At 37.3% G+C, this 19,335-nt stretch overlaps 1 pseudogene; it reads left to right on the top strand.

Annotated features, from left to right (window-relative positions):
* The window catches only part of LOC125137383 (HAUS augmin-like complex subunit 3), a 69,371-nt pseudogene extending 51,876 nt beyond the window's left edge, over nt 1-17,495 (top strand).
* Nucleotides 17,496-19,335: the final 1,840 nt, after the last annotated feature.

The raw sequence follows: 19,335 nt of genomic DNA, 5'->3' as shown, positions 1-19,335 counted from the left end.
TTGCAGTTGTACCACAGCCACAGCAATGTGGGATCCTAGCTGGGTTTGTGACCTATATCACAGCTCATGGCAATGCCAGGTCCTTAACCCACTGAGCGAGACCAGGGATCAATCCCACGTCCTCATGCATACTAGTCAGTTTCATTACCACTGAGCCACGATAGGAACTCCCAAATTAAGCATTTTTAAGTCCCTCTTTGACTGTGTTCCCCTCAGTTTTCTCTGAACATTATACACATCTACAAGGATCATTATGTCAGCAAGGATCATTTTGTTTTGTAATTTTGGCGTGTCTACCTTCCCCAGAGTTCTTGCACACAGGGCCAGCATCTTTTCAGTGACATGAGCTGGCACAGTGCCTGCCCCACAGTGGGTATTCAATACGCTTTTATTGTCTGAATGAAGACATATTTTTGAAGTGACATTTATGATTATATGTGTTACAGCCCTTCCTTTTAAAATGCTGTGAAAGAAACATCTCTAATAATAATATGGTTGAAATTCTCATTTTAGCTCATATGAAAGGTGATTTAAATATATCTAAAACAACAAGATATGCTCATTTTAAAAAAAGAGTATAAAAAGGACCTAAAGAGAAGAAAGAAAGGAAAAAAAAAAAACCAACAACAGACTATCCAAAAGGAAATAAGAACTACAGCATAAATTAACACAATATTATATTTTATATATATGTTTATATATATATAATCAACTATATGTCAATGAAAAGAAAGAAGCCTCGATAAAAAGGAAAGTGTGAGCCTGAACATACATACATACATACATCTTCTCTGGGAAATCTCCCAAGAGCTCAAAGCAGGGGCAAGGAAATCCACACAATCTCTCAAGGCTGAGTGGTGGGGGAAGGCAAAGAGAATTCACACAAATCCTGGGGCAGGAGAGAGGCAAAAAAATTTAAATGTGAAGCAAGCCTATAAAAATATAATTCTATTTGCTGATAAGGGGACGGTGGGCTTCAGGTGCGCCGTGAGATAAGCCGAATGCATTATTATGCATGTGTGTTGTGAATTTGTAAGTGAAAAATGAACTTTTTACCACGGGTTCTAAGTTATGAGTTGCTAAATTTTTATCCTAGTGGATTTGTGCAATGTGTTTCTATCCTCAAACTACTGGAACTGTGGACCTTGGGATTTTTTTGTTTTCTCGAAGCCCTTTCACTCTCAGAGTGATCACAACAAGAATAAGAATAATGAAAATAAAATGATAATTAATAATAACAACATTTATGTTACAGGCCACAGACTCAGTTGTGTTAGAAGTATATTTTTCTCTGATATAAAGAGAAAAAAAAATGTCTTGATCCCCATAACACTCTATTGGAAGGAAAAAATCTTAGTCCGTTTTCAATCTCCCTTCCAATCCAACTTTCAGAGTCAAAAATCTAATGAAAGTACCAAGGTGTAAAGAGACGGAGTTCCCATCATGGTGCAGCGGAAATGAGTCCAACTAGGAACAATGAGGTTGAGGGTTCAATCCCTGGCCTCGCTCAGTGGGTTAAGGATCCCAAGTTGCCATGACCTGTGGTGTAGGTCACAGATGTGGCTCAGATCCTGCATTGCTGTCTGTGGTGTAGGCCGGCAGCTACAGCTCCGATTAGACCCTTGTTTTGCCATGGGTACGGCCCTAAAAAGACCAGGAAAAAAAAAAAAAAAAAAGGAAGTAAAGAGAGAAAAAGGAAAAGATCTTGACCTCGGCAATCAGTTCCCAAGTTGGCCTTTGAGATGTCCACCACCCTGAACTTAAGGCAATTCTCAGCCTGGCAGCCCTCAGGAACCCTCTGCTCTAATCTAAATGTGCATCTCTCTGCTCTTATCTTTCCTTCCTAGAGCTCACAGTAATTTATTTCTAGATTCAGGGAAATCCCTCTCACTTCAATTTATAGGTCAATATATAGTGCCTCTACCCTAAATCTCCCTTCTCTCTGGGAAGAAAAGAAACCAAAACCCAAGAAAATTGATAACTTCTTCCATCAGCCCTTAAGTAAATAGCAATGGTTAGATAGTGAAGGATCAATAAACCATAAGGGAGAGAAAGATTATCTTTTCATAAACATTACCCTGTCTTAGGAGGTATCGTTTGTCACATGCTTAACTACACACCAGGCATTGAGATCATCACTTCACACTGGTTTATGGTGGTGGGTGGCATTGCTCATAAAAAGAATCTCTTGTATTAAAGAAGAGGAAATTCTCAGGAGTCGTTGCTAGAGATAATATGAATTAAATTTATTGAATTGAGAAGCAAGTATACAAAGGCCAGTGACACAATGTGGAGAGGCAGAGGGAGCAAGGAAAAAGAAGCAGAAAGTCTGCAGGAGTGTAGCAAGTTAAAAGCATAGTTGGAGTTTCACCAAGTAAAGCTGAGGGCTCAGAAAAGATTGAACTAAGAATGAACCATAGTCAGTCAGTAGTTCTTGGCAACAGAGCTCTCTTTATGCAAATGATATCATAGAGGGTAAAGCCATATGTTAATTAAATTTCTAGTAACTAGCAAGGGAGTGTTTTGCAAAAAGATGCTGTTGAGATAATTCTAACATGGGAGAGAGTCTGGGAAGGATGTTTCAAGCATTTTGTGTATCCACCAAAGAATGATATAAGAAAGGAAAAGAAATTGAATTATTTGCAAAGAAATTAAATTGGGTCTGTGTACTAGAGGAGTTCTTCCATTCTAGAGACATATTTTGCCTGCCGAAGATGTTTTTCACAGACCATGTAAATAAACGAGATATGCCCTCAAGCTATACCTCTTCAAGCTCCTATCTTCTTTCTGCTATTATCAGCACATGGAAGAAAGTCTTTAAGGGCAAAAGGAGTTGGCTTAACACTGGAAAGCAGAATATGCCATCTCAAATTATGCCACTTTGGCACAAGGATTATTTTGAACTAAAGTTACTTGAATGAAAGCAGATGCCTGGGATTTCCTGTTGTGGCTTAGCAGAAACAAACCTGACTAGTATTCATGAGGATGGGGGTTCGATCCCTGGCTTCGCTCAGTGGGTTAAGGACCCAGGGTCACTGTGAGCTCTAGCGTAGGTCACAGATGTGGCTCAGATCCCGCATTACTGTATCTGTGGCATAGGCTGGCAGCTATAGATCCAATGCAACCCCTAGCCTGGGAACTTCCAAATGCCACACCAGCAGCTCTAAAAAAAAAAAGGTTTCTCTGGCCACTCCTTTTTCTTTCTGAAAACAAGAGATAAAATCCCCATGTGGAAAATGCTGAGGTATACCAATGGACCTAATGTACAGCAAGGTACATTATAGAGAATAATATTGTATTATATACTTGAAAATTTGTTGAGAGTAGATCTTAAATGTTCTTATCATGAAAAGAGAATTGGTATTTATATGATGGGGCAGAGGTATTAACTAACATTATCATAGCGATCATTTCATAATAAATGTATCAAATCAACATGTTGGACACATTAAACTTACGCAATATTATATATTGACTATATCTAAATAAAGCCGAGGGAAAAAAGCAGAGAAGAAAAAAAAGTAGGCAGGAAAAAAAGATTTAAATTAGCTCATAATTAAAAACAAATGTATCAATCAAAATGTGAAAGCTATATTAGAAAACAACTAATAAAAATGTGTTTCTGAAACAGCATGGTCCATAAGAAACTAGAATTTTAGAAGTAAGAAAAAATGAAAAAATGACATACACACCAGCATAATTTCATCCGGAAATTTTTTTATCAGTTAACGTGAACATGGTTTCGGAGTGATCCCATATATTTCAGAAGGTCACAGAATTATGGTAATTACTTTCGAATTCACACATGAAGTGATTAATGCACGTAAAATAGAAGTCAATATTGGAGATCTGCTGTGAAACTTTAAAATCAGATGTTTAAAATTGTAAGCTCGGAAGTTTACCATGTATATATAACCTGTATACAACATTTTAGCCAAAATCCATTTTATTGAAATAGTTAATGCAGCTTGCTATTATAGATGCAATGGTTAAGCTTAAAGTTATTTATATTTTTAATAAAAAATCAGATGAAATACAACGACCCAGCAGTTAAAACTCTTTCTTTATCCAACTTTGTTCTCTCTATGTCCTAACTGGCTACGGCGGGAGAGGGGTATGAACTGGTTTTGGGGGCAGAAAGTGACATTTTAAGAAAACAGAAAAGAGTGAACTGCATGATGCAAAGTGAAAGTAGAGCTGAAAAATGTCAAAAAGACAAAGATACTCAATGTCGTTAGCTTCAGCTTGTCAAACTCAATTTCATCTACTACATGTCAAAGATCTTTTGGAAAATAGTTAAGTTCAAGAGACTTCAAGGTCTAAAATGATTCCTGAGGTTACTGGAATTCTCAATAGAAATTTCATGGAGCGTAAGTATATCTGGATCTCTCACAAAGCTCGTGTTTTATATGTGAATTGAGAAATAATTCCAACAGTAGCAAGAACCTCCACTACCAGCATCAAAAGGCAGTGGAAAGTGAACATTTTCCAGGACAGGTAGAGGGCAAGGTTTGGTTAGGAGTGAGGTTTAAAGCTAACATTTCTCACATGTAAGGATAACCTGACCCCCTTGCTGTACAGTGGGAAAATTAAAAAAAAAAAAAAAAGCTAACATTTCTCTGCTTATAATTTTATTAAGAAGTCAATTCTAAGAAACATGTTTTTCAAGAAAGGAGACTACTTTTTTTCCTTTTCTTGTTTTCCCTTCAGCTTTATTCAGGTATAATTGACATATAAAACAGTAAGATAATTAAAGCGTACTTCCTGGTGATTTGATACACAAACACATTGTGAAAGTTCCTACCATTTAGTTAACATATCAATCACCTTATATATTTATCTTTTTTTATCTTTTTCTTTCCTTCCTTCCTTCCTTCCTTCCTTCCTTCCTTCCTTCTTTTTTTTTTGTGAAACCATTTAAGTTCTTAGCAAATTTCAGTTACACAGTGTTATTAACTGTAGTCACTGTGTTTTACAATTTGACCATCTGACCTTATTCATGTTATAGCTGAACGTTTATACCCTTTTACCAGCCTCTCCCTATTTCCCTGACTCCTTAACCCTGGAAAACACTTAGTCTACTCTCTATTTCTGTGTTTTGTTTTGTTTTTCACAATCTGCAAAACAACTCAAGTTTATGGTGATTTGTTTAAGGATTCCAGGAACCATTTTTAGAAAACCAAGTGTCTGCTGTAATCCACATGGTGATAAAGGAAAAGATGACAGAAGCAAAATGTTGCTTACAGTAGAGATGATGTTTGCTTCTTCATAGATTTGCTTAAAGAAGGATCTGCTAATAATATGTAGTAACGTAGAAAAGAGAGTAGATTACTCATAGCTACAATGTTTCGCAAACTGAGATCTTTGGACAAAAATGCATATTAGTTGATTAAATATTGAAATACTTAGATTTGGTTGATCTCTAGCTTCTGACTTGTGTCCGCTGAGTTCTCTCCTGCCAAGTTAGCTGTGAAGCCCTGGAATCTCTGGTGAGACTGAGCCTTCCATAACCAAAGGATACTTTTTTTTTCATATGTTTTTCTTGCTCCCAAATCTTGTGCCCACCTGGATGTCCCTGTCTGGAGAAGCTTGCATTCTTTTTTTATTTTTATTTTTACTTTTTTGTCTTTTTCTAGGGCCACATCTGCGGCACATGGAGGTTCCCAGGCTAGGGGTCTCATCAGAGCTGTAGCTGCCGGCCTACACCAGAGCCACAGCAACACTGGATCCTGAGCCGCGTCTGCAACCTGCACCACAGCTCACGGCAACAAGGGATCCTTAACCCACTGAGCGAGGCAAGGGATTGAACCTGCAACCTCATGGTTCCTAGTCGGATTCATTAACCACTGAGCCATGACGGGGAACTCCTCTTTTTTTTTTTTTTTTTTATTATTTAATCGACTCAAAGAAGCTGTCAAAACTAGCAATGCCATTCACCTATTTTGGAAACTGGCTATGCACTTGCCTGGCCACCAATTATACATAGTTAGTAAAAAGTGACCTCAGAACAATTCTAATGGTTTTCTACAAGACTGAATGTTGCAGTGTCCCCATACAGAATATCCTCATTGACCCCACCTTCATATCTCACTGAGATCCATGTCTGTAATATTTTATAACTGAATAATGTCATTTAATTTCAATGCTTGTATGTACACATGAATTTAAGATTAAGTTACATCAAGAAATTACCTAAAATGAGAGAATTTTACTTCTTATGTATTAGTAAATAAATCCAGCTGTCAATAGATAGGCAAGTCCAAATGCCAAAATAACAATTATCCTGCATTCGTATTGAATTACTCTAGTGGTTATAGAGACAAAACTCATTTGCGCAATATAATACACATGAGCTTGGCAGAAAATAGACTGTACGTTCAAAGGGTGTACGTGAATGAAGATGGTTTAATGAAGGGATTGTTTCCAAATGTGTTTGCTGAATTAAGGGAACCCAATAAGGAAGGACGAAGCCACCCTGGGACTAGCAGAACAAGGAACTGTTAACACAGCCAAACTCAAGAGGGAAAGTGGGGGACAGTATTACCAGAATCCAGGAAAAGCCAGAGCCAATCATCAAACTCTGTTGCTGGCACAAAGAAATCAGAAGAATAAATACCCACAACTGAATTTTCTCAGCTCCTTGATCTTCAGCCAGTGCTAAACACAGAGGAAAGCCAAAAGGCAAAAAGATGCACGTGGTATAGTCCATGGGGGTCACTTTTCAGGGCCCTAGATTTGGGCAGAAAAAAGCAGCGATTTTACAGGGGAAAACAGACCAGTGTGCCTGTTATTTATCTGTTTGTCCTCAGACCCATTATATTTCCTTTCCTTGACCTAATATTACAGCACAGGGAACTACATTTCCCAGGCTTTCTTACAAGCTTATTCAAACTACGCCTGGTCACTGGGAGCTGGTGGCAGAAGCTGGAAGACCGAAGGACCTTAAAAGCCACACCATCACTCCCAATCTCTCTCTACTTCAGACATTCCAGCCGGAGTGTTTGCACATACTTTGTGGTCCAGCTACCACTGAATCGCCCTTTTTACCATGGTCCCAACTCCCACAGGGTAAGGCAGAACAGAACAGGGCAGGAATATTTTTTTTAAGGTCAACTACAAGTCCAGGCTTTTGAACATAGATGGTACTACCTCCTATCAGTCTTTTCAGCCTGAGGATAATGACCTCTTTGTGCTGCTTCTACTCTTTCATGTTTCTCTGCATAAATTCTCAGATCTTCCATCACCTGGGTATTCAATTACCAGCATTCAGTTTCCTCTATTTGCAATACCAACAGTCATTTCTGTTTCTGACAGAACTCAGATAAAATCCTGGGTTAATTTGTAATTGAAAGACATTTTCATCAGCTTAGACTTTTACTTCCTAAAATATTTAATAAATTGAAAGTTTGATTTGACATCACAAAAAAAAGGATAAAGGATATGATAAATAACAGTATTGTATTACTTTATCTCAAGCTAATGAGAAAAAAATTGGGACAGAATTTAATAAATGATCAAAACTTTATGTCACATACAAATGAAGTCATACCATACTCTATGAAGAAAAGTTTAACAGCCTTGAAGAGCTAAAATGGTGGAGAAATTGAGTAATTCCTTGGCATGAATGGCAATCAAAGTATAAAACACCATAAAAGAACCTGTGGTTAGCAGTCAGTTTCATATCCACATTTGAACAGATTGTTGTCTAGAGTCCACTTTTGTCATGCATATTTCCACTGTTTATTAAAAGTAAGGATAGTGATAAATGATCAGTGATGGAAAACTCTAGGCAGCAAAGAGAACTGATGACACATTACCGGGTTAATAATGCAGTTGCATCATCCTTCGGTTCCTCATAATCATACTTTTAAAAACAAATTTCAATATTGAATAATACTGATATATAAAATGCAGAGAAATTAGAATGTAAAGTGGAAGTATAGACAGAAAGTTGGATGGATGGATGATAGATAGACAAATAGACAGACTATTTGTGAGATTTATGCTATTTATTCTTAAAAAGATGCACTGTATTTTAGGGTAGAACTATGCCTATCCAAAAAAAAAAAAAAACCAACAACCTACATTCCCAAGATACACTTGAAGACAAGGGGGCCTGCTGATAGATAAGCAGAAATCATTGGATGGGACTTCCAATAAAGCTCTTATGGGGGCTTACTCACTAGGCAGGTACCTTTTGCCTTCCCCTCTCCTTCTCATTCCTGCCTGAATTATAGATGTGATGGCTGGCTTTGTAGATATGATGGCTGCCTTTGCAGCCAGGATTTTTGAACCATGAGGCAATCTTAAGAGGGAAGAAGCTTGCTAAGCATAGCAGTGCAAATGGAAAATTAATAAAATGAAATTGCTTTTTAAAGTTAAGAAAAAATTCCTTCCAGTTTTATTGAGATATGATTGACATACATCACGGTATAAGTTTAAGGTGTACAGTGTAATCATTTGGCTTTCATACATCAAAGAATAAGGACCACGATGAGTTTAGCGAACATTCATCATCTCTTATGGACACAAAATCATAGAAAAAAAATGTTTTTTCTTTGTGATAAAAATCCCTATGATTTTCTCTTAACAGCTTTCATGTATCACATAACACAGCGGTGTTAATTACATTTATCATGTTGTACATTACACCCCTCGTACTTATTTATCTTCTAACTGGAAGTTCGTGCTTTTAATCATTTTTATCCAATTTATTGTCTCCCTACCCCCTGCATCTAGTCATGATAAATCTTGTATCTTTTTCTATGAGTTTGTTTGGCTTGGTATTTATGAATATAATTTAGCAACAACACTATGTTAGTTCCTAATACACAACATAGTAATTCATTATATCTGTACATTTGAAAATAATCACTGCTCTAAGTCTAGTTGTCATCTGTCACCATACGAACCTATTACATTGTTATTGGCTTTATTTCCCACACTGTACATTTCATACCCATGACTCGTTTTGTAACTGGAAGTCTTTACCTCTTAATCTCCCTCATTTATTTCTCTCCTCTCCCCACCCGCCTCCCCTTTGGCAGCCACCTGTTTGTTCTCTGCATCTATGACTCTCTCTCTGTTTTGTATGTTTGCTCATTTGTTTTTATTTTCTAGATCCCACATATAAATGTAATCTCAGTAATTGTTTTCTTCATATGACTTAATTTCACTTAATATCATACCCTCTAGATCCATCTCTGTGGTCACAAATGATAAGATTTCATTCTTTTTTATGGCTGAGTGAGATTACATCATAGACATAGATACAGATATTGATATCTCACATCTTCTTTATCCATTTGTCTATTGATGGGCCCTTTAGTTGTTCCCATATCTTGACTATTGTAAATAATGCTACAGTGAACATAAGGATGCATATATCTTTTCAAATTAATGTTTTCATTTTCTTTAGATGAATACCCAGGAGAGGAAATACTGGATCATACGGTAGTTCCATTTTCAGCTTTTTTAGAAACCTCCATACTGTTTTGGTTTTTACCCTATTTTAAACTATAATAACTGACGTGTAATATGAATCAATAATAATTCAAACAGGGTAAGACTGGTAAATAGATACACTGTTGGAAAGTAGAGTTTCAAAACCGACTCACAATATTGACTCAACCTGATCAAAAAGCAACTTGTCCATGAAATAAAAGTAAAAATAAGAATTTTCTAATCTCTTCCTATGACCTTCGAATATTCCATAACTATTATCCTAAGTCTGTTTCCCCAAGAGAAGCCATTTGAATAGTAACATAGTAAGTGTGATGACTACGCATGAGGTCATCAGAGAAGGAAATAGGGATGGCTCGGCTCAGTTGGTCTTGCCAACACTCATCCTCCTCATTCCAAGCAAAATACCAGTTACCCAGCCTTGGCGCTTCCATGTTTTCAGATAAAAAACATGTCCCTGCTGACTTCCACTTATGGATATGATGGAACATCTCTTTTGAACAAGTACTCCTATGAAAACTCTTCACTCAGAACTGGGGCAAGAGGTCTGCTTTCATTGGAGGCTGTTTGGAACATTACTCATCAAGGAGCTATCATTTGAAACAGCCAACTAAGTTAGGTGCTAAACTGCTCTACACCAACCTATCATAAAATTTACAACTTTGGGCCAGTCCTTCAGCTGTGAGTTAAGAATGCACTGCATGCACCCAGAAAAATTCAGTGCTAAGCATGGTCTCTCTTCTGAGTAGATTTTCGTGATTATTAATAAGAATGAAGCTTTGACTTAGGGCAGAGTGCTACTCTTTGAGAAGAAAAAAAACTTTAATTAAAATATTTTATGGAGTTCCCGTCGTGGCGCAGTGGTTAACGAATCCGACTAGGAACCATGAGGTTGCGGGTTCGATCCCTGCCCTTGCTCAGTGGGTTAACGATCCGGCGTTGCCGTGGGCTGTGGTGTAGGTTGCAGACGCGGCTCGGATCCTGTGTTGCTGTGGCTCTGGCATAGGCTGGCAGCTACAGCTCCAATTAGACCCCTAGCCTGGGAACCTCCATATGCCGCGGGAGCGGCCCAAGAAATGGCAAAAAGACAAAAAAAAAAAAATTTGTTTTTGCCAAGGGGGAAGGAGTGGAATGGACTGGGAGTTTGGGGTTAGTAGATGCAAACTACTGCATTTGGAGTGGATGAGCAATGGAATCCTGCTGTATAGCACAATGAAATGTATCTAGTCACTCATGATAGAACATGATGGAGGATAATACGAGGAAAAGGATGCATATATACCTGTATGTATGACTGGGTCACTTTGCTATAGAGCAGAATTTGACAGAACCTTGTAAATCAACCATAATAATAAAGATTTTTAAAATATTTTTGCAGAATGTATAGAGTCCAAATATCTGAAAGAATGTTCAAAACCACCATCTCATTGTGAAAAAAAGAAAAAGAATTGTGAATAGAATTAAACACAAAGGTAATTATGATGTTAATATTTGCATAGATTCAAAAGCCTTACAAAGGGCTACAAAAACCTCCTAATTGTTTCTCCTCTGCAAAACAAGTGTATATAAGAAAGATAATTTTTTATACAAATAATTTTCAGAAATTACTATTTCTTTTTAAAGTGAATTATTTAAAGTTTATAAATACCAATATAACCTTAAAAGTCCTACCTTTATTACTAGGGCAATTGTTATAAGCTGAAATGCCTGTTATAGACACAGAGATGAATATCTAAGTACCTGAGTGTCAACACTTAATGGATGCCATTAGAAAACTCCATTGGTCTGGAACTCTGATTATTCTACTGTTGTCACTATAGGTTTATAGCTATTGGTGCTGATTTGTAGAAACTTTCCTCCTGAGGTTTTTGTGGTTATAAACTGAGAAAAATGAATTATACTACCATGAAATGCAGAGGAAGGAAAAGAACACCATTTAAATACTTGCATACAGAATGTATTCATTTATTAGGGTTGTCATACTAAGTATCAAAAACTTAGTGCCTTTAAAAAATAGAAATTTATTGCCCCACAGTCTTGGAAGCTATAACTGGAAACAAAGTTATCATCAGAAACATGCTCCCGGATGGCTCTAGCAGAGATCTTTTCTGGCCTCTCCTAGTGTCTGATGTTGGCTGGCGATCTTTGGCATTCCTGGGCTTACAAATGCTTCCAGTCACATGTCCATTTTCTCCCTTGACCTCACATCCTTTTTCCTCTGTGCATGTCTATCTATCCCTGTGTCCAAATTTTCTCTTTTTATAAAAACTCTAATCATATTGGATTGAGTTCTCCTTGAATGATCCCATTTTTTTTTGCCTTTTGTCTTTTTTGTTGTTGTTGTTGTTGCTATTTCTTGGGCCGCTCCCGCGGCATATGGAGGTTCCCAGGCTAGGGGTTGAATCCGAGCTGTAGCCACCGGCCTACGCCAGAGCCACAGCAACGCGGGATCCGAGCCGCGTCTGTAACCTACACCACAGCCCACGGCAACGCCGGATCGTTAACCCACTGAGCAAGGGCAGGGATCGAACCCGCAACCTCATGGTTCCTAGTCGGATTCGTTAACCACTGCGCCACGACAGGAACTCCCGAATGATCCCATTTTAATTGTACTCTCTCTGTAAAAAAATTTTCTTTTTCTTTCTGTCTTTTATTTTTTTATTACTCAATGGATTTTATTACATGTATAGTTGTACAACGATCATCGCAACCAAATTTTATAGCATTTCTATCCCAATCCCCCCTTTCTTTCTATTTTTTTTTTTTTGGCGGGGGGGGGAGCTGCACCTGCAGCATATGGAAGTTCCCAGGCTAGGGACAGAATCAGACACCTGCTGGCCTACACCACAGCACAGCAACACAGGATCCAAGCCACATCTGTGAACTACACTACAGCTCATGACAGCACTGGATCCTTAACCCACTGAATGAGGCCAGTAATCAAACCCTCATACTCAAGGATACTAGACAGATTCATTACCACCGAGCCACAACGGGAAGTCCCCAGTAAAGACCCTATTTCTAACTAAGATAGCATTCTAAGGTCTTGGGATTTAGGACTTCGATGTATCTTTGTTGGAGGGATACAATTCAGCATGGTACATATCATATACTATATCTGGAAATGAAACTTTTAAGCAACTAAAAGTGCCATCCAGGTAGATTTCTTTCAGGATTCTATTGGCAATTTATATTGACTACATTTTTATTGGTATGAAACTTTTAAACAACTAAAAGTGCCATCCAGGTAGATTTCTTTCAGGATTCTATTGGCAATTTATATTGACTACATTTTTATTGGTATGAAACTTTTAAACAACTAAAAGTGCCATCCAGGTAGATTTCTTTCAGGATTCTATTGGCAATTTATATTGACTACATTTTTATTGGTATGAAACTTTTAAACAACTAAAAGTGCCATCCAGGTAGATTTCTTTCAGGATTCTATTGGCAATTTATATTGTCTATAGTCCTTGTGCTCAGGTTTTCAGTGACCATGATAAAATGACCAGAAAAAAGTAAGTAGATGACCAGAAGGAGGGTAAGTCAAAGATATAGCCAAACAGATTCCCCCAAAGAACTGAGGATTTGCATAAGCTGATCTTTGAAAATCTGGTAAGAGTTTAGTTGGTAGAGATGAACAGACAGGGGAGCATATGAATTAAAAGAAACAAATGATAAATGGTGGTTTGGGGGAAATTTAGGGTAGTTTATTGCCATATTTTCCAGGGCTTTTAATACCAAGGTAAGTGAGATCGGCAATGGAGATAATGGAGAGTCAGTGAATGATTTTGAGAAAGAGTATAATATGACTGGAGTAAAATAACTTGTCAAGTACAATTGGGAATGAAGAGTAGTCAATAATTTCAGAGTCTACGATGCAAAGAATAAACCTGGAGGAACTAGTAGAAATTTGATAGACATTGGGATGGGGCAGGGTGGAGGCAGCATCTATGAAAGAGAGCAGCATGTACAAAGGCACAGAGATGAAAATTATAATGTTGGGGATTTCCCATCGTGGCTCAATGGAAAAGAATCTGGGTTGCATCCATGAGGACGCAGGTTCTATTCCTGGACCTGATCAGTGGGTTAAGGATCTGGTGTTGCCATGAGCTGTGGTGTAGGTAGCAGACACAGCTCAGATCCCAAGTTACTGTGGCTGTGGTGTAGGCCTGCATTTACAGCTCCAATTCTGCCAGCAGCCTGGGAACCTCCATATGCCCATGGGTGCAGCCCTTAAAAAAAAAATTATTATATTGATTAGGGCAGGTTTTCTCAACAATGGCACTATCTCTATTTTGATTTATATAACTCTTTGTTATTGGAGGCTGTGGTCATTTAAGGATGTTTGGCAACATCTCTGGCTTCTATCCAATAAATGCCAGCAAGTCTTCTTGCTAGTTGTGACAAAAAAAAAAAAAATCATCTCTAGACATGGCCTATGCCCCTTGGAGGTAGAGAGTGGGCAAAATAGGCCATGATTGAGAAACTCTGAAAGTGAAGAAATGCCTATAATTTAATAGAACTGCAGGGTAAAGTACAATAGTGGGTTGGCTAGAAATAAAGCTGGAAACATAAAACCAGATAGAAGCTGTTACTTTGCTTTCCTGAGAATTTACTATTAAATTCTGGTGTTTAAAAAATAAGAAGCAAATAAGTGAATCAAGAAGATTTTTGTATTTCAGAAAGATTACTTTGGAAGGAATTTTGAAGGAACAAGCCTGTGGTCAGGGAGGCTGCTTGGGGGAAACTGCAGATGTCCTGGTTTTATGGTGTCACTGAGGAGTTAAAGGAGGGACAGGAGATATAAAAAGGGTTAAAGGGGTTAAACTAATAAAATATACATAGTAGAAAAAGAAAAAAAAAACAAAGGGGAATGGATAGGTTGAAAGAAAACACACGTACAAAATTATTGAATGTCTTGACTCCTGGAATATTAGGAAAATGAAAGGGCCATGAATCATCAAAGGAAATTTTCCAAAAGAAAATGTAGGTTTGGAACTCAAGAAAGATAGAAAGTTATATGTGCTGAGATTGTCTGTGCAGTTTTGATGGTTTTATGGGTAGATTAAGTTAAGAAAGAGAATTGTCAACAAATAAAAAGAGTCAAGGGCATATTCTTAGAAAGTGACCACATATAAGGGAAGGAGGAATAAAAGGAGTTAGCAGAGGAGAGTGTATAGAGATGCAAAGGGAATCAACATAACTCAGCACTGCAGAAGGACAATACAAGAGGGTGTTTCTCAGAGGTTGAGTGGAAATTATTTGGGCTGCTCACAGATATTTGATTCTTTCTTGCTCACATAAGACTATTATTCTTGCCTATGCCTCATCCCTCCCCACTTAATTCAGATGGCCAAGGGATTTACTTGGCCCATAAGATACGAACTGAAGGAACCTGTGTGACTTCCAGATGGAACCTTTAAGTGCCCGAGCATCCATAGTCACCAACATCATTCCAGAAAATTCTGCTCTACCAATCAGAGTCCAGGAGTGAGGATAACAGAGATCAGATCTTCTAGCTGATCCTCACTGGACATAGTAGTGTCACAACCATATCTTTGTATTTTTAAGTAAGGGAGATTTTGTGTTGTTTTTTACCCAACATAAGCTAATTGATCCTTGCTGTAAAACATGAAAAATGCAGGAATAGATTAGCAACGAGATCCTGCTGTGTAGCACTGGGAACTATGTCTAGTCACTTATGATGGAGCATGATAATGTGCGAAAACAGAATGTGTACATGTATGTGTAACTGGGTCACCATGCTGTATAGCAGAGAAAAAATTGTATTGGGGAAATAACTATTAAAAAATAATAATAATAAAAGTTGGGACAATTATTTTAAAAATGCATGCATTGTGTCAAGGAGGAGAGGAGCAAACAAAGATTCTAGAATTTGAAATAGATGCCAACTTTTTTTTAAGGGCTTCCCATTAGTTACCAAAATTAGGGCCCTCCTGTGCATGCACTCCCATGAGGCAGTGAGAGGCACGGTGGCAACGGGCTGCTGAGGAGAGTGAGTGGAACTTCCTGAGGTTGATTGTATCTGGACTTAGGGTTCTTTCTTGAAGGTGGATGCTAATTGAGTCATTCAGGGACATTATTACAGATTCTAAAAATACTTTTTCTCCCTTCTCTGTGGACTTAACATTAGTTTTGCATATGTTTGGATTTATTTTCTAACTATCAATACTGTGAAGCTTTATCAGTAATAAAAAAAAAATGGGTAGTTAAAACCTGAGTTGTGGAAAAGAGTTTGTGTAAACATTAAAAAAATAGATTGCCCCAAAGCTGATATTCTTAATGGGGAAGGTTTTGACTGGTTCTTTGAGACTGGAGAAAATGAATCATTTTTGAAGTGGTTTTGTTGTATTGTGAATGAACAGAATGTGTTGTCTGGGGAGGAGCTGGAAGCTTTTAGCATTCTTCAAAAATCAGGCACGCTCATCCTAGAAGGAGCTGCAGTGGATGAGGTTCTTAAAACCTGTAAAACTTCTGATTTTCAGACACCTACCCTGAATGACAAAAAGCTAGAGAAATTAAAGAATGAGTCTCAAACTCCACAGAAATTAAAGAACCTGAAAATTCAGCAATGTAATAAATGCCAATTGATGGCTTCAGTCACTAGCTACAAATCCCTGAGTTTAAATGCTAAAGAAGCAGCAGCCAATAAAAAGCCGAAAGCAGAGTCAAGGAATTCTAAGTGCTTCAAATACTAAAAATCAGTAATGAACTTCAGGCTCTTAGTGATGGAGTTGCAAAATTAATGACATTCTTCAGACATTCTAATTTGGGTCAAGGGACAAATCCACTGGTGTTTTTAATCTCAGTTTTCCTTGGGAAAATATCTAAGCCAAGAAGAGCAAAGCACAACAGCATTAGCCTTATATACCAGAAAACAGTTCTTTCAGGGTATCCACAAAGTCTTTTAAAGTTCAAGTGAAGAAAATTTTCAACTTTTAGATATATAAGCACCATCTATCTCTGATAATCAAGAAGTTTTTGAGGAGCGACTGCTAGACATGGCTAGGCGGCAGCTAGCATACCTTTGTGCTCGACATCAGTTAATTCACTTGAAAGCAAGTTATTTGATCATGAAATCAAGTATAAAATGGGCAAAGGAAAATCTTCATAGCCTGACTAGCAAGGCTCTTGGCAGAGATAATTTGGATGCTAGGTTATTCAACTATTCAAAATTCCTAGCTTGAATAGTGAGGTTCTGAAACTTGAAGAACAGATCACTCAGATAAAAGACAAAAGTTTGCCTGCTGGGCTAAAAGGGAGTGCCCAGTTATTGCATATCCCAGTTGTAAAAAGGGAGATTTTGATTTGCACATGGCTACACAAGACTATCATACAGCAAGGCAAGAGTTAGTTTTACATCAGTTGATAAAGCAAAAGGCAGCTCCTGAACTTCTACAATGATCATATGAAATTGAATTGAGAAACCATTGGGACGTACATCATCAACTTGAAAACTCGGTTCAAGAACTTAAAAGTAATTTGACGCTCCACGAGCGCTAACAGACCCATCAGTATCTCAGCAGCTAAATCCAAGGAATACCATTGATACCAAGGATTAGTCTACTCATACGCTTTATCAGCTTTTAGAAGGAGAGAATCAGAAAAAGGAATTGTTTATAATCCATAGAAACCTGGAAGAAGTGACCGAGAAATTAAAACAGGACATTTCTTTCTTAACAAGAGCACTTGGCAACATCTGCTCGAGAACATTTCTTCTTTCTGTCCAAACTAGATAATGATGTGGACATGCTTTGTGGATGCTTTGTATCAAGGAGTAAATCAGCTTTTGCCTAGCGATCAGGGGTTAACAGAGCAGTTTCATCAAGTTGAATCTGAATGAGTTAAATCATCTTCTTATTGATATTCTTGCTGATGTGAAGACCAAAAGAAAAGCGTTGGCATCTAATAAACTGCATCAAAAGGAAAGAGAATTATATGTATATCTTTTTAAAGATGAAGATTTAGAAAACCAATCAAAGATTAAGGCTGTTGGTCTTGAAGACTGAAAATTACTAAAAATGAAATCTTTGCTGTGTATGCTATATTTTAATGTTTTATATATTAGGAGGAGAATATAGCTAATAAACACTGCAAAAATTTAGACTGGGGGTCGATGGAACATTTCATTTAATGAATTCAAATATTATATCAATTTTGGTTTTTTCTTATTTGATATGTCCAAAGTACCTGTATTTTTTATGACTTGAACATTTGCTTGGTGGCATTTAGTCCTGGCAACTTTCAACTTACAGGAAAAAGCATTATATCATGCAAATATTTTAATAGAGTTAATTATATCTCTGCTTTGCTTTTTTTTAGAGATAGAAATTTCCTCTGTTAAATATTTTTAAAATGTGTAGAAAATTTACAGCATTTATAATCTGCAGATCTTAATAAAAGGAATAGTCAAGTCCCCTCATATTTGTCTATAAAGTAAAATTCTGCCTGTCAAACTGTATTCCCCCATAAATCCCAGCTGTAGGCCTTGAGACTATTTTAATATTCCTGCTTGTATCACAAAGAACGTGAGGTCTCCATTGCCTGTAGTTTATTTTAGAGGTTGGATCCTGGGGACTCAGCATTTCTGCAGGACAGATCTCATCACTGCTTTGACTTCAGTGTGATTTGTATACCATGAATGACTTTCAAATGTAATTTCAAAATTCCTTAGAAGTGGTTGTTCAGATCATGTATAATGCTATTTTAATCAGTTTCTTAGGAGTGAAAATGCTTAAATGTTGGATTTTATTGGTTGGGATACAAGTGTATTATTTTGACAATTAGAAATTTTGTTAAAAGTTGGTATAAAATTGGAGTTCCTAATGTGGCTCCGTAGGTTAAGAACCCAACATAGTATCCATGAGGCTGTGGGTTTGATCCCTGGTCTCACTCGGTGGGTTAAGGATTCGGTAAAACCACAAGCAGCAGCATAGGTTGCAGATGTGCCTTGGATCAGGTGTTGCTGTGGCACAGTCCTCAGCTGCAGCTGCAGTTTGACCCCAGCCTAGGAACTTCCATATTTGACAGGTGTGGCCATTAAAAAACAAAAAATTAGGATAAAATAATTTGAAGTAACTTATTTATCAGTTATTACAGTGAATGCATCTTGAGTGCCTGATGTTCATGTGGTTTGTGTTACATACTAAGTAAACTTTACGGAGAAAAGAGAAGATACAGATAGTATTTTTGAGAATATTCCTGGGTGTTCCATTGTAGCACAGTGGGTTAAGGACCCAGCATTGTAACTGTAGTAGCTCAGTTAGCTGCCATGGTGCCATTTTGATCCCTGGCCTGGGAATTTCTGCATGCCATGGGTGTGGCCAAAAAAATAATTCCTGCCCCAAGAATATTCTACCTGTTTTTATGTGAAATGTCTGTCTAAAAACTACATATTTCAGGTGATCTTTATGGAATTTCTTGGCTTATAACCACCAGAAAGTGGGTATGCTTAGGAGACAGATGGGCCTGGACAAGTCTTATAATCCATTGAACAAAAATGTTTTGCCTGTTATTGTATTTTTACATTATTTAAATTTTTATGTTTATTAAGTAGATCTTAATATGTTTGAAAAATTTGTAGCAATAAATTTTTTGTTTAAGACTTTAAAAAAAATTAGGACAAGGGTCTGTATCAAGGTCCCTATAGCACTTACCTTTTTTTGGTACTTAAAGTCTTCACTGCATTTATATTACATCTTTAAGATTGTTTGAGCTCAGATTAGGTTGTAAAATATGTTTGAGCTCAGATTAGGTTATAAAATACTTTCAGTTATTGCTGAAAGTTTTCATCTTTCTAACTCCTTAACATATTGTGGTTGCTGCAGTTTATTGTGGCTGAAAGTGAAG

The sequence above is a fragment of the Phacochoerus africanus genome, chromosome 10 (genome assembly GCF_016906955.1).
Source record: "Phacochoerus africanus isolate WHEZ1 chromosome 10, ROS_Pafr_v1, whole genome shotgun sequence".
NCBI classification, from domain to species: Eukaryota; Metazoa; Chordata; class Mammalia; order Artiodactyla; family Suidae; genus Phacochoerus; species Phacochoerus africanus.
This window is presented reverse-complemented; position numbering and strand designations above follow the sequence as displayed.